The following is a 14,440-nucleotide window of genomic DNA, read 5'->3' on the forward strand; positions in this document are numbered from 1 at the left end:
ACCTGCTCACTGGGATGTGCTTACTAACCCGCAATTTTATTTTCATTGCATCATACCCCTGCTGTCTGGCTGTTTACCATCACTTTCTGTATGGCTGCTGCTGCCGCCTCCATCATGCCACTGCTTTGACCTGCTAACCATCACATTCTGCATGGCTGCTGCTGCCACCGCCTCCATCGTGCCCTCGTCACCATCATGCCACTGCTGTGACCTGACTGAAGATCATCTACTGCCTTTTTGCCAACATGTACCATATAACTGCTGCTACTCCTCGCTGTTAGTTCCCTACTGCCACCACCATTAATGCAAAGCATCTGCCACCACTATCGTTACTACTGCTATGGCTACTGCTACTCATAGACAACCTTGTATGTTCTATGCTATACTGTCCCTCCTGCCGCCACTATTGCAGCCGCATGCCACTATATCCGTTCTGTACCCTTACCACATCTATCTTGCATTGCTGCTTCAAATTAAAAGGGAGAATTTTTTTAGACTCGTTCTCAACAAGCCACTTTTTCTTCTAACAATCAACACTTGTGCGAGTCATACGGGCTGGCATTCTGACCCTGTCAAGGCATAATATTTGGATGCTTGGTCCCCCAAGCCACTTTTTTATCTTTTTTTTTTAAATCCCATAACATCATCTGCCCCCGATAAGAGACAGTTTTTGGAAGCTTTGGAATATGAAAAAGCATAACACGTGCTGGCCTGGTGTGTTTTTATGCACACTATGGGGCATTATTAAGACCAGATTTTTAGACGCTGTTCTTATTAAAGGCCCTGTGTTGGCGGAGGATCACCAGCCTCTCCATAACTTTGGCACATCCAGCACAAGTTCTAAATGTAAGACGGCTTCCGAGCTGTGTTAAATTTAGACCATTTTCAACACCTAAAATGGGCGAAGAAAATGGTGAATCAGATGAGCCTGCCTGCCCGTCCCCTTCCCCGCCCACAATTTTAGACCTGGCATCAGTGAGGCGAAGACACAGATAACTAACCGCTGCGCCGCTATCTGCAACTTATCCTGAGGATAGGTAATCAATATCAGATCAGCAGGGGTCTGACACCCCCCCAGTCAGCTGTTTAAAGAGGTCACAGAGGTCCGGTGATTAGGTAATATCACTATAAATACGGTAAGTAAAAGCTGCAAAGGTTGTATAGAAGTAATCATAACATAAAAGTTTACATTTGTGACAGACTTGTACTCAACAATTGTTTAGTCTCTGTGATAAAATTCACGATAAGTAAAAAATTTTGAAAAACTCTATAAATTGAACATTTACTGAGCAATATTTTTTCTGACCTTATCGTAGGCAGCACTTAGTGTCCTTATTACACCCTTATATAACTTATTTTCAAACTCTTGAACACAAATGCCTCACTCAATAAAATGATTTTGACTTTAGGAGTCTGATTTGGATTTGCTTACCAATAAATGGTATTTGTGATTGTGAGGTTCCACGCCAGTTAAGCTTGGCTGTTTCTGCTGAAGATGTATTGTACAAGTAGGTAACATTTATCATATACACTGTGCTTTTCATTTTCCAACAGTAAAATTTGCAACCATTCGAGTAAAATGCATTTCCATCAGATAAACTTTAAATTGACAACTTGGTAAAAGTTAGAGTTTAAAATCATTAACCCTTAAAGAGGACCTTTCACCTTAAAAAACATTGTGAACTAAGTATGCTGCCATGGAGAGCGGCGCCCGGGGATCTCACTGCACTTACTATTATCCCTGGGCGCCGCTCCGTTCTCCCGTTATCCCCTCCGGTATCTTTACTCACTAAGTTATAGTAGGCGGTGTCTGCCCTTGTCCTGTGGGCGTCTCCCCCTCCTAGGCTGTAGTGCTGGCCAATCGCAGCGCACAGCTCACAGCCTGGGAGAAAAAAACCTCCCAGGCTGTGCGCTGCGATTGGCCAGCACTACAGCCTAGGAGGGGGAGACGCCCACAGGACAAGGGCAGACACCGCCTACTATAACTTAGTGAGTGAAGATACCAGAGGGGATAACGGGAGAACGGAGCGGCGCCCAGGGATAATAGTAAGTGCAGTGAGATCCCTGGGCACTGCTCTCCATGGCAGCATACTTAGTTCACAATGTTTTTCAAGGTGAAAGGTCCTCTTTAAGGACTTATGACGTACCGGTACAGCATGTTTCCCGAGTCCTTAAGGACCCATGACGTACCGGTACGTCATAACTTTAAAACTAAATTGCGGTGCGGCGGGGGTTAATAGGAACAGGATGTCCGCTGAAATCATTCAGCGGGCATCCTGAAACAACGTCGGGGGGTCCCGTGACCACCCCGTGTCGGCGATCGCCGCAAACCACAGGTCAATTCAGACCTGCGGTTTGCGGCTTTACCTGCAGTTTGCGGCGGCGAGTCGGGGGTGCCATCGGGTCCCCATGCGGCTGTAGGGGAGACCCGATGGCATGGAAGCCAGCGCGCTGCCTTCCGGTGACGAGCCTGTGAGATCCAGCCCCCTGGATCTCACAGGCCGGAAGCTGTATGAGTAATACTCATACAGCCAATGCATTCCAATACAGAAGTATTGGAATGCATTGCAAAGGATTCGACCCCCAAAAGTTCAAGTCCCAAAGTGGGACAAAAAATAAAGGGGAAAAAAAAAGTTGAAAAAATTAAGTTTTACTCCCCAAAAATTAAAAGTTTCAAGTAAAAATAAACAAAAACATCATTTTCCCCAAATAAAGTTAAAAAAAATTAGTAAAAAATAGGGGGGGGGAAAGTAGACATATTAGGTATCGCTGCGTCCATATCGACCGGCTTTATAAACATATTACATGACCTAACCCCTCAGATGAACACTGTAAAAAATAAAAAATAAAAACTGTGCTAAATAAACAATTTTTTTGTCACCTTACATCACAAAAAGTACAACAGCAAGCGATCAAAAAGTCGTTAGCCCACCAAAATAGTACAAATCTAACCGTCACCTCATCCCGCAAAAAATTAGACCCTACCTGTAACAATCGCCCAAAAAATAAAAAAAACTATGGTTCAGAATATGGAGACACTAAAACATCATTTTTTTTGTTTTAAAAAAGGTTTTATTGTGTAAAACTTACATAAATAAAAAAAAATTATACATATTAGGTATCGCCGCGTCCGTATCGACCTGCTCTATAAAAATATCACATGACCTAACCCCTCAGATGAACACTGTAAAAAATAAAAAATAAAAACTGTGCTAAATAAACAATTTTTTTGTCACCTTACATCACAAAAGGTGTAATAGCAAGCGATCAAAAAGTCACACGCACCCCAAAATAGTGCCAATAAAACCATCATCTCATCCCGCAAAAATCGTACCCTACCCTAGGTAATCGCCCAAAAACTGAAAAAATTATGGCTCTCAGACTATGGAAACACTAAAAAATGATTTTTTTTTGTTTTAAAAAAGAAATCATTGTGTAAAACTTACATAAATAAAAAAAGTATACATATTAGGTATCGCCGCATCCGTGACAACCTGTTCTACATAAATATCACATGATCTAACCTGTCAGATGAATGTTGTAAATAACAAAAAATAAAAACGATGCCAAAACAGCTATTTCTTGTTACCTTGCCTCACAAAAAGTGTAATATAGAGCAATTAAAAATCATATGTACCCTAAACTAGTACCAACAATACTGCCACCCTATCCCGTAGTTTCGAAAATGGGGTCACTTCTTTGGAGTTTCTACTCTAGGGGTGCATCAGGGGGGCTTCAAATGGGACATGGTGTCAAAAAAAAACAGTCCAGCAAAATCTGCCTTCCAAAAACCGTATGGCATTCCTTTCCTTCTGCGCCCTGCCGTGTGCCTATACAGCAGTTTACGACCACATATGGGGTGTTTCTGTAAACTACAGAATCAGGGCCATAAATATTGAGTTTTGTTTGGCTGTTAAGCCTTGCTTTGTTACTGGGGAAAAATGGATTAAAATGGGAAATTAGCCCAAAAAATTTAATTCTGAAATTTCATCTCCATTTGCCATTAACTCTTGTGGAACACCTAAAGGGTTAACGATGTTTGTAAAATCTGTTTTGAATACCTTGAGGGGTGTAGTTTCTTATATGGGGTCACTTTTATGGAGTTTCTACTCTAGGGGTGCATCGGGGGGCTTCAAATGGGACATGGTGTCAAAAAAAACAGTCCAGCAAAACCTGTCTTCCAAAAACAATATGGCATTCCTTTCCTTCTGCGTCCTGCCGTGTGCCCATACAGCGGTTTACGACCACATATGGGGTGTTTCTGTAAACTACAGAATCAGGGCCATAAATATTCAGTTTGGTTTGGCTGTTAACCCTTGCTTTGTAACTGGAAAAAAATTATTAAAATGGAAAATCTGCCAAAAAAGTGAAATTTGGAAATTGTATCTCTATTTTCCATTAATTCTTGTGTAACACCTAAAGGCTTAACAAAGTTAGTAAAATCAGTTTTGAATACCTTGAGGGGTGTAGTTTATAGAATGGGGTCATTTTTGGGTGGTTTCTATTATGTAAGCCTCGCAAAGTGACTTCAGACCTGAACTGGTCCCTAAAAATTGGGTTTTTGAAAATTTCTGAAAAATTTCAAGATTTGCTTCTAAACTTCTAAGCCTTGTAACATCCCCAAAAAATAAAATATCATTCCCAAAATGATCCAAACATGAAGTAGACATATGGAGAATGTAAAGTAATAACTATTTTTGGAGGTATTACTATGTATTATAGAAGTAGAGGAATTGAAACTTGGAAATTTGCAATTTTTTAAAATTTTTTGGTAAATTTGGTATTTTTTTATAAATAAAAATGATTTTTTTTACTTCATTTTACCAGTGTCATGAAGTACAATATGTGACGAAAAAACAATCTCAGAATTGCCTGAATAAGTCAAAGCGTTTTAAAGTTATCAGCACTTAAAGTGACACTGGTCAGATTTGCAAAAAATGGCCAAGTCCTTAAAGGGAACCTGTCACCAGTTTTATGGTGTCCTAACTATGGGCAACAAAAAAAAGTGATTGATTCTCTTAGCACAATGCTGGGTCACTTTCTTTAATTGACCCAGTCAATCTGCCAACATCTTGTATTGAAAAGCTCCAGCTGATAATGATGAGTCATGAATATTCATGAGCTCCTGACTCTCTCCTCCCACCTGCTGCTGAATGACAGTTTGTTTCCATATGAACCAGCAGCAGATGGGCAGGGGAGTGGCTATAGCTCTGAATTAAATATACGCTGGACTCCACGCCGGACTCCAATCAGCTCATTAGCATGCGGCATGCGGCATCTTTGTGTGTATAATATGAGGTAACCATCTGTCACACCAGTAAGTGAATACATCTAAGGTACTTTTTAGTAGTTAATGATTGTATATAATTAGTTAGATTATAATCAAATATCCACATGACAGGTTCCCTTTAAGGTGAAATAGGGCTGAGTCATTAAGGGGTTAAAGGGTATGCCCGCTTTATTTATATTGATGATCTATCCTTTCTTTCTAGTATTTGCTTGAGGATGAGTTTATTTGTGCATAAGGAGATGGCAGGTAAGCGAAACCAATAACACACTTACCTGCCACAGACACACTGACTGGAACCCGTGCACTAGTGCTGGTGTCCACACCAACATTAAAGGACACAGCACACACCACAAACCACACAGGAACCCAGGACACCATAGCTGCAATAACATGAGACAGGGGAATGTCTAGTAAACATGCTGGACACCAAACACCACTAGACATGTAACACCAAACTAGACATACAAACACCCTGAACATAACCCACTCCATACAAATAGGGACAAGAAGGGAAGGAGACACCGGGATGACATTGATGACAACAAGGGTGGCCCTCACTGGACAGATGGAACACCCTGGACTGGAGCGGAGCTCCAGCACCAACAACAGCTGAAGTACAACTGACTCCAGCCAGGAAACCACAGAAGATATAAGCCAAGTGACCACACCCAGTAAGGGAGTTTACCCTTACAGCACCAGACAGAGGGAGACTACAACTTAAAAGGGGAAGTGCACACACAAGCATACTAAACCACATGTTACCACCGGCAACAGCATGCGTGGCAACCATGTCACGGCAATCACCCAGAAGGCCGAGACACTGCCATCGCATGCTCTCACAGCAACACGTTGCCGCGGGCAACCGCAAGTGTGGCAACAGTGTCACAGCGTACACCATAGGCCGTGACAGCTGCCTTCTCTTTAATGTTTATCTGCTCACTGTAGCATTCACTTTTATGGGACGGCTACCGACTGTTCAAGTGAATAGGAAGAATCAGTCCCATATAAGTGAATGGGATGGCTCAGATATAATTTCACCTGTTCACCACTGCGGATGCGTCGGTAAACACTGAAGAGAAGGCAGCTTCTTGGAAGTCTGAGGCAAAGCCCAATTTATCTTTCAGTCCTTCCTCTAACAAGGTCAATCCTTGGATAGTGCATTGACTTGCCAAAACAAATGGATAGAAATCTGTATCAATGACATCTCTGTGTAAAGGACCTCTTTCTCCTTTTCTCTTTTACTTTAATAACAGTGTCATTCTTTGGTGGCTATTTTTAGATGCTTGAAAATTGCAAGTACAAGGGAATCTCACTTTTGACATATAGTAGCAGGACATTTGGGTTAATCGAATCCAGATATACAGTGACCAAATGTATTTGCAGTACCCCAGACCTAGGGGTATCTGCAATTATTGTAAATAGTTATATATTGCATTCTATTTTTCATGTTTTGGCGGTTACTAACAGTAAGGGAGTGGATGGCAAAGGTTGAAAGGAACAGGGATAACCACCCTTTTCCTCCCCTCTTGGTAGGAATTGCCTGGTCCTGTTTCCTGTTCGAGAGCAGCCTCAGCGAGGAGAGGATGCACACCTCAGAGCTCCTGTGAAGTATACTCCATAGAAAACAACTAAACTCATCCTCAAGCAAATACTTGAAAGAAATCAGACAGCAGAGTGAACAGCTGAACCTCTGCATTAAAGACACTACTGTAAGGTGAGGGACTACGGCTCAGACACCCATTACTCAGACTATCACTAGGCCAGTTACAAGTAAACTCTAGACCTGATAGTGGAAATCTACACCTACAAGTGTTAAGTTGTAGCCATCCATCCTGCCTTCATATATTCCTTACTGGTGCCAGAAATTGCACTTAACCAGTTGCTATTGAATGTACCAAAAGTTATATGCTGCACTTGGTAAAATAAAGAGAATGTTATGCCTCATTCACTAGTCAGTGTTTTGGTCAGTGATTTCCATCAGTGATTTTGAGACAAAACCAGGTGTGGGTCTAAATACAGAACAGTTGCAGACTTTCCCTTTTACTTTATCTCTGTGGAGGCTTCAATCCTGGTTTTACCTCACAATCACTAATGGAAATCACTGACCAATACACTGATGTGTGAATGAGGCTTTACTTGTTCATCTCTGGCCTCATTCTTCAAAACGACATTTCCACTGCACAGATCTCCAGGGAGCAATGGCCTGAGGAAGTACACCATGACACAACACTTCATCATCTGGGCCACTACCACTCCCATTCTCTGCACCAGCTCCTCGGGGGCTGACTGTATATGTAGATAAATATTTGACCGTTAAAAAATATGGGCATGTTGGCTTATATTTTGAAAGATATTCCCAGTTTATTCATTGACTACTACAAATGTTCCCAAGGTACTCAAAGAGCCTACTATCTATGCTTATAGGTTTCATTCAAGGTGTATACAACAAGAATGAAATCACTTCATAGAAAGTATAAATAAATATATGTAAACCGTTTTCTGGCATGCCATTAACCCCTTCCTTCACAGTTCTGTACATGTTTTAAATAGCAGACACCCGGGACTAATGTATCAGATCAATTATAATGTCGATCACATACATTTAACCCCTCTGATGCCTTGGTCAAATATGACCACATCATCTGGGAGAGCAAAAACCTGGAAGTGCGTGCGTGTTAATGGAAAAATAAAAAAGTTATGGCCCTGGAAAAGCAGGGGGTGAAAAACGAAAGCACAAAAACAAAAAATCATCTGGGGGTGAAAGGGTTAAAATTCTGTTTGTATCCTTAGCCCCATAATACACATATGGGAGCTCCTTTCCATTTCTTTTACATGTGGATTGGTCGTGAATTTTGCTGTGAATTTGTTTTGGATTTTACCCTATGCATTGTAAAAGGTGAAATCCACAGTGGGAAATTTAAACCTGCACCACAGGTCAATTTATGCTGCAGATTTTTTTCAAGGCATCTGGATGAGAGATATGCACAATTTTGGCGCTGTAAAACGTTGTGTAGCAAATCAGAGGTGGCAAACCCACAGGATATCTGACCCATCTGGAAATATCCTAAAATAAAGTACATTTTTTCGTTATGACCCTTGTAAAGTTGAGTCTATCTCTCAACAGTTTGTCTGCTCTGTTTTATCCATACTGTGTCTCAGATCCTATTCTCTGGATGTTCATTGTTATACTAGTGAAACTCGGAATCTCAACCATTATCCACATCCTAACTGCTACTATTCATCTAAAGCCTCATGCAGACATCCGTGGAACACGGTCCGTGAGATACCGGACTGTCATCCTCCTGAGTGCAGGAATGCACAGCGTCATTGGTTGCTATGATGCCGTGCGCTTCGTGCCGCTGCTGCTGCACAGTAATACACTTGCATGTTCTATACGAGTGTATTACTGTACAGCAGCGATTGCGCACGGCGTCATAGCAACCAATGACTCTGTGCGCTCCTGCACTCAGGGGGATGACAGTCCGGTATCTCACAGACCGTGTTCCACGTACGTCTGCATAAGGCTTAAGGCTACTTTCACACCAGAGCAAGGAGACATCCCGCAGATTGTTGTGGCAGAAAACATTCTGCTGGAGTTGTCTGGATCCAGCATATAATGGGAATCAGCGGAGATCACGCCTCTCCCCGGAATATCCATTCAGCCTGACAAAAGTTGTCCATGGTTTTCATCTGGCTGAATCCCAGCATACATGAGCAGCTGGATCTCTGCCGGTTCCCAATATAGTCAATGGGGTCCGGCAGACAGGTGGCACTTCCCAACTATGCCAAATCCAGAGAGCTTCGGCAGGCTGGTGTGAAACTAGCCTAATTTAAGATCTAAGCATTGATGCAAATTGTGATTTCTTTCTTTTACACAAGTAACTTGCTGTAGCACAATAAGGAAGATGTAACAAAGGAAAAGCACTGCTGACAAATGATCGGTGAGGGTCCATTTGCATAGGTCAGTGATCAGAAAAACAATTGTACTTTCAAATGCTAATTTCCAATCATTGCCCAGTGTGAATTAACCCTGCAATAGGTCGAAAAATGAACAAATGATCATTTATCATTCATCATGTAATTCATCTGGTTCTAATAATGATTGGCTATCGGGATCAAATTGATTCGTGAGAACTGCATGCAGATTGGGACTGAGAGGCAGTGAAGGCAACCTGAAAGTTTTCACCGGAATACAGGTTCAAACCCATTCTGAGAATATACATCTGAGCGCACACCAGCCAGTGTGAGGACTACACATCAAGAGGTTGGGTGAGTGCTCAGTGAGCAATCGATTATCCGCATGTTACCAGTATAGTTACCAGTATAGTGCAGTAGCAATTCACTTGAAAATATATTTGAATGCATACTAGCTAGTGTGAAGATTCCTTATCCATAGGTCAGGCGAGTGTGCAGAGGCAACCACTGACTTGCTATATCAACCGAATATAGGACTATTGTCACTTGCGATTTATCCGCAAATTTTTTTCTCGATTTTTTTCGCTAATCTTTTCGCGATTTTTTGGATGTAACGTTACACCAAAGGATACAGGTGCCAGCCATTCAACATTGATATCAGTTGAAAAGGACATTATCTGTGAATTTAATCTGCACCTTATTTCTATATAGTGTGTTTTAGTTATATTCTAGTTTTATACTATTTTAGCAATTTTAGAGTGTATTTTAATCCAATCTTATTGTACCTATATCTTATATTAAATATTGTGCCTGCTCCATGGTGGTTGAGTGCTTACCTATCCATTCAAATTTGTTTAGTATTTTTGTATTGAATAGGGTGATTCAATTTTAGGTTCAAGTGGCCTATCCATAGCTATAGGGGGGTGAGCCACTTTTCCGATTCCTTTTCAAAATAATTTCATTAATCCTTAATTCTGTAATTGGGGTGACATTGCAATCTGATACTAACGCGCTTTATCACTAATTAATTCAGATCAAATCACATTTTTTTTAAACTTCGCTCATCTTTAGTAATGATTAATCAACTGTACTGATCTCACACAGTACAGTTGATTATTTCATGTACATGGAGCTAAACAAGAGCTGATCGACTTGCTGTACTGTCAATATCTGCACTCATTAGAGCCAGAAAATCTGCTAGTGCAAATGGTCGCTAAGTGTTAGTTCTGCATAGTTTTCAATTTAGACGTTATGTTGACAATTTTAAGAGTTCACCTTCAAGATGTATTGGTTGGTGGAACCATAGCAAGAATATGCTACCTTGAAAGCACCTAAGCACCAAAGTTAATATTAGAAAATGTGATTTATAGGCTCTTGGTAATATCTGATGCTCTATTTAGGGAAATGATGTAATTAATTAATGAGATAAAAAACTATCCATCCTTCTCCTTGTCACTACTCAGTATAACTTTTAAAGGGTAAGGTCACCTTTACCTGAGTAGAATCTGTAGAACAAAATGATTGCATAGTATTGTCTTTAGTCAGAATTACTTTCTGGCCCAGGTCACAATAGTGCTTTCAGGCCCAATAGTTTGTTTTCTGTATTATAAGAAGAAAACATACAATATGCGATACATCTCCATCCCCCATGTCTCCTCATGAACTCCATTCCTACAGAGTTTCAGCTGAAGATCATATTACACTGTATCCAGGATCATAGGCAGCTCTTTAGCTCACTGCTCTGAAGTAACTTGCCCTGCTGTGTGATTAGGACAGGTTTTGTGTGTACTAATAGGATGGCGGCCATTTTATTTCCCCTTGATGATTTCTCCCTAGACAAAACAATCCATTATAGCTAATGAAAGGTAATTGTGAATTTATTTGTAATAAAGTAATATTTGCGTATTTTCATTTTCATTAATTCCTTGAAAATCCCTCCAAGTATGCAAAACAGTTTACAATATCAAATAGCAGGTACACGTAAGATTCTAAGGTATACAAAGAGGCTATTTGAGGGTAATGTTACCTCTCTATAATTGTGTTGTAAGACCACATCTGGGTATTTGTTTTTGATGTTCACTTCAAAAATGATACTAGTAAGCTGGAGAGGTTTCAAATCTGGGCAAATAGACTAATGAATAAAATAGGAGGTCTATCTTACAACAAGAAGCAGGAAAAATTGGACTGTTACAGAAGAAAAAAGATGCACTCAAAGTGATCCTAGTGGAATGAGTAAATAAAGTGGCCAATACCAAAAGAACTGGCACCTGATTTCTTGGTTTGGGCTACTGTACAAAATACCAGAAGACATTCTTTAGGTTTAGACTGTAAAGGAAAGATGATTCATATATATATATATATATATATATATATATATATATATACACGGTATATATATACAGTGGGATGCGAAAGTTTGGGCAACCTTGTTAATCGTTATGATTTTCCTGTATAAATCCTTGGTTGTTACGATAAAAAATGTCGGTTAAATATATCATATAGGAGACACACACGGTGATATTTGAGAAATTAAATGAAGTTTATTGGATTTACAGAAAGTGTGCTATAATTGTTTAAACAAAATTAGGCAGGTGCATAAATTTGGGCACTGTTGTCATTTTATTGATTCCAAAACCTTTAGAACTAATTATTGGAACTCAAATTGGCTTGGTAAGCTCAGTGACCCCTGACCTACATACACAGGTGAATACAATTATGAGAAAGAGTATTTAAGGGGGTCAATTGTAAGTTTCCCTCCTCTTTTAATTTTCTCTGAAGAGTAGCAACATGGGGGTCTCAAAACAACTCGCAAATGACCTGAAGACAAAGATTGTTCACCATCATTGTTTAGGGGAAGGATACAGAAAGCTGTCTCAGAGATTTCAGCTGTCTGTTTCCACAGAAAGGAACATATTGAGGAAATGGAAGACGACAGGCTCAGTTCAAGTTAAGGCTCGAAGTGGCAGACCAAGAAAAATCTCGGATAGACAGAAGCGACGAATGGTGAGAACAGTCAGAGTCAACCCACAGACCAGCACCAAAGACCTACAACATCATCTTGCTGCAGATGGAGTCACTGTGCATCGTTCAACCATTCGGCGTACTTTACACAAGGAGATGCCGTATGCGAGAGTGATGCAGAGGAAGCCTTTTCTCCGCCCACAGCACAAAAAGTGCCGCTTGAGGTGGGCTAAAGCACATTTGGACAAGCCAGCTTCATTTTGGAATAAGGTGCTGTGGACTGATGAAACTAAAATTGAGTTATTTGGCCATAACAAGGGGCGTTATGCATGGAGGAAAAAGAACACAGCATTCCAAGAAAAACACCTGCTACCTACAGTAAAATATGGTGGTGGTTCCATCATGCTGTGGGGCTGTGTGGCCAGTGCAGGGACTAGGAATCTTGTCAAAGTTGAGGGACACATGGATTCCACTCAGTATCAGCAGATTCTGGAGACCAATGTCCAGGAATCAGTGACAAAGCTGAAGCTGCGCCGGAGCTGGATCTTTCAACAAGACAACGACCCTAAACACTTCTCAAAATCCACTAAGGCATTTATGCAGAGGAACAAGTACAACGTTCTGGAATGGCCATCTCAGTCCCCAGACCTGAATATAATTGAAAATCTGTGGTGTGACTTAAAGAGAGCTGTCCATGCTCGGAAGCCATCAAACCTGAATGAACTAAAGATGTTTTGTAAAGAGGAATGGTCCAAAATACCTTCAACCAGATTCCAGACTCTCATTGGAACCTACAGGAAGCGTTTAGAGGCTGTCATTTCTGCAAAAGGAGGATCTACTAAATATTGATGTCATTTCTTTTTTGTGGTGCCCAAATTTATGCACCTTCCTAATTTTGTTGAAACAATTATAGCACACTTTCTGTAAATCCAATAAACTTCATTTCACTTCTCAAATATCACTGTGTGTGTCTCCTATATGATATATTTAACTGACATTTTTTATCGTAACAACCATTGATTTATACAGGAAAATCATGACGATTAACAAGGTTGCCCAAACTTTCGCATCCCACTGTATCTTATATATATATATATATATATATATATATAAATGAGTTTGTCTGTCCTAACGTCTGTCTGTATGTTCTTTATACGCGACCAAACGACTGAACCGATCTTCACCAAATTTGGCACACAGGTACATCAAGTGTCTGGGAAGGTTTCAGACCGGGTCTCAGTTCTCTAGGATGTACCGTTCCTGAGATATTCCCAAAAAAATGACCTGCATTATCCAATACAAGCCTGCAAGTCTTTCTCTTCAAATCCCAACCGCCATAAACACAGTTTTACTCCAGGTTTCCATAACAACCCACCCAGGTCACTGTTTTTAACCACTTGCCGCTAAGCTAACGCCGAAAGGCGTCATTGCGGCGGCTCCCCCAGGCTACGCTAACGCCAATAGGCGTCATCTCGCGTGAGCCGAGATTTCCTGTGAACGCGCGCACACAGGCGCGCGCGCTCACAGGAACGGAAGGTAAGAGAGTGGATCTCCAGCCTGTCAGCGGCGATCGTTCGCTGGCAGGCTGGAGATGTGTTTTTTTTAACCCCTAACAGGTATATTAGATGCAGTTTTGATAACAGCGTCTAATATACCTGCTACCTGGTCCTCTGGTGGTCCCCTTTGTTTGGATCGACCACCAGAGGACACAGGTAGCTCAGTAAAGTAGCACCAAGCACCACTACACTACACTACACCCCCCCCGTCACTTATTAACCCCTTATTAGCCCCTGATCACCCCATATAGACTCCCTGATAACCCCCCTGTCATTGATTACCCCCCTGTCATTGATTACCCCCCTGTAAAGCTCCATTCAGACGTCCGCATGATTTTTACGGATCCACTGATAGATGGATCGGATCCGCAAAACGCATCCGGACGTCTGAATGAAGCCTTACAGGGGCGTGATCAATGACTGTGGTGATCACCCCATATAGACTCCCTGATCACCCCCCTGTAAAGCTCAATTCAGATGTCCGCATGATTTTTACGGATGCAATGATAGATGGATCGGATCCGCAAAACGCATCCGGACGTCTGAATGAAGCCTTACAGGGGCATGATCAATGACTGTGGTGATCACCCCATATAGACTCCCTGATCACCCCCCTGTAAAGCTCCATTCAGATGTCCGCATGATTTTTACGGATGCACTGATAGATGGATCGGATCCGCAAAACGCATCCGGACGTCTGAATAAAGCCTTACAGGGG

Source organism: Bufo bufo, chromosome 5 (assembly GCF_905171765.1).
Source record: "Bufo bufo chromosome 5, aBufBuf1.1, whole genome shotgun sequence".
NCBI classification, from domain to species: domain Eukaryota; kingdom Metazoa; phylum Chordata; class Amphibia; order Anura; family Bufonidae; genus Bufo; species Bufo bufo.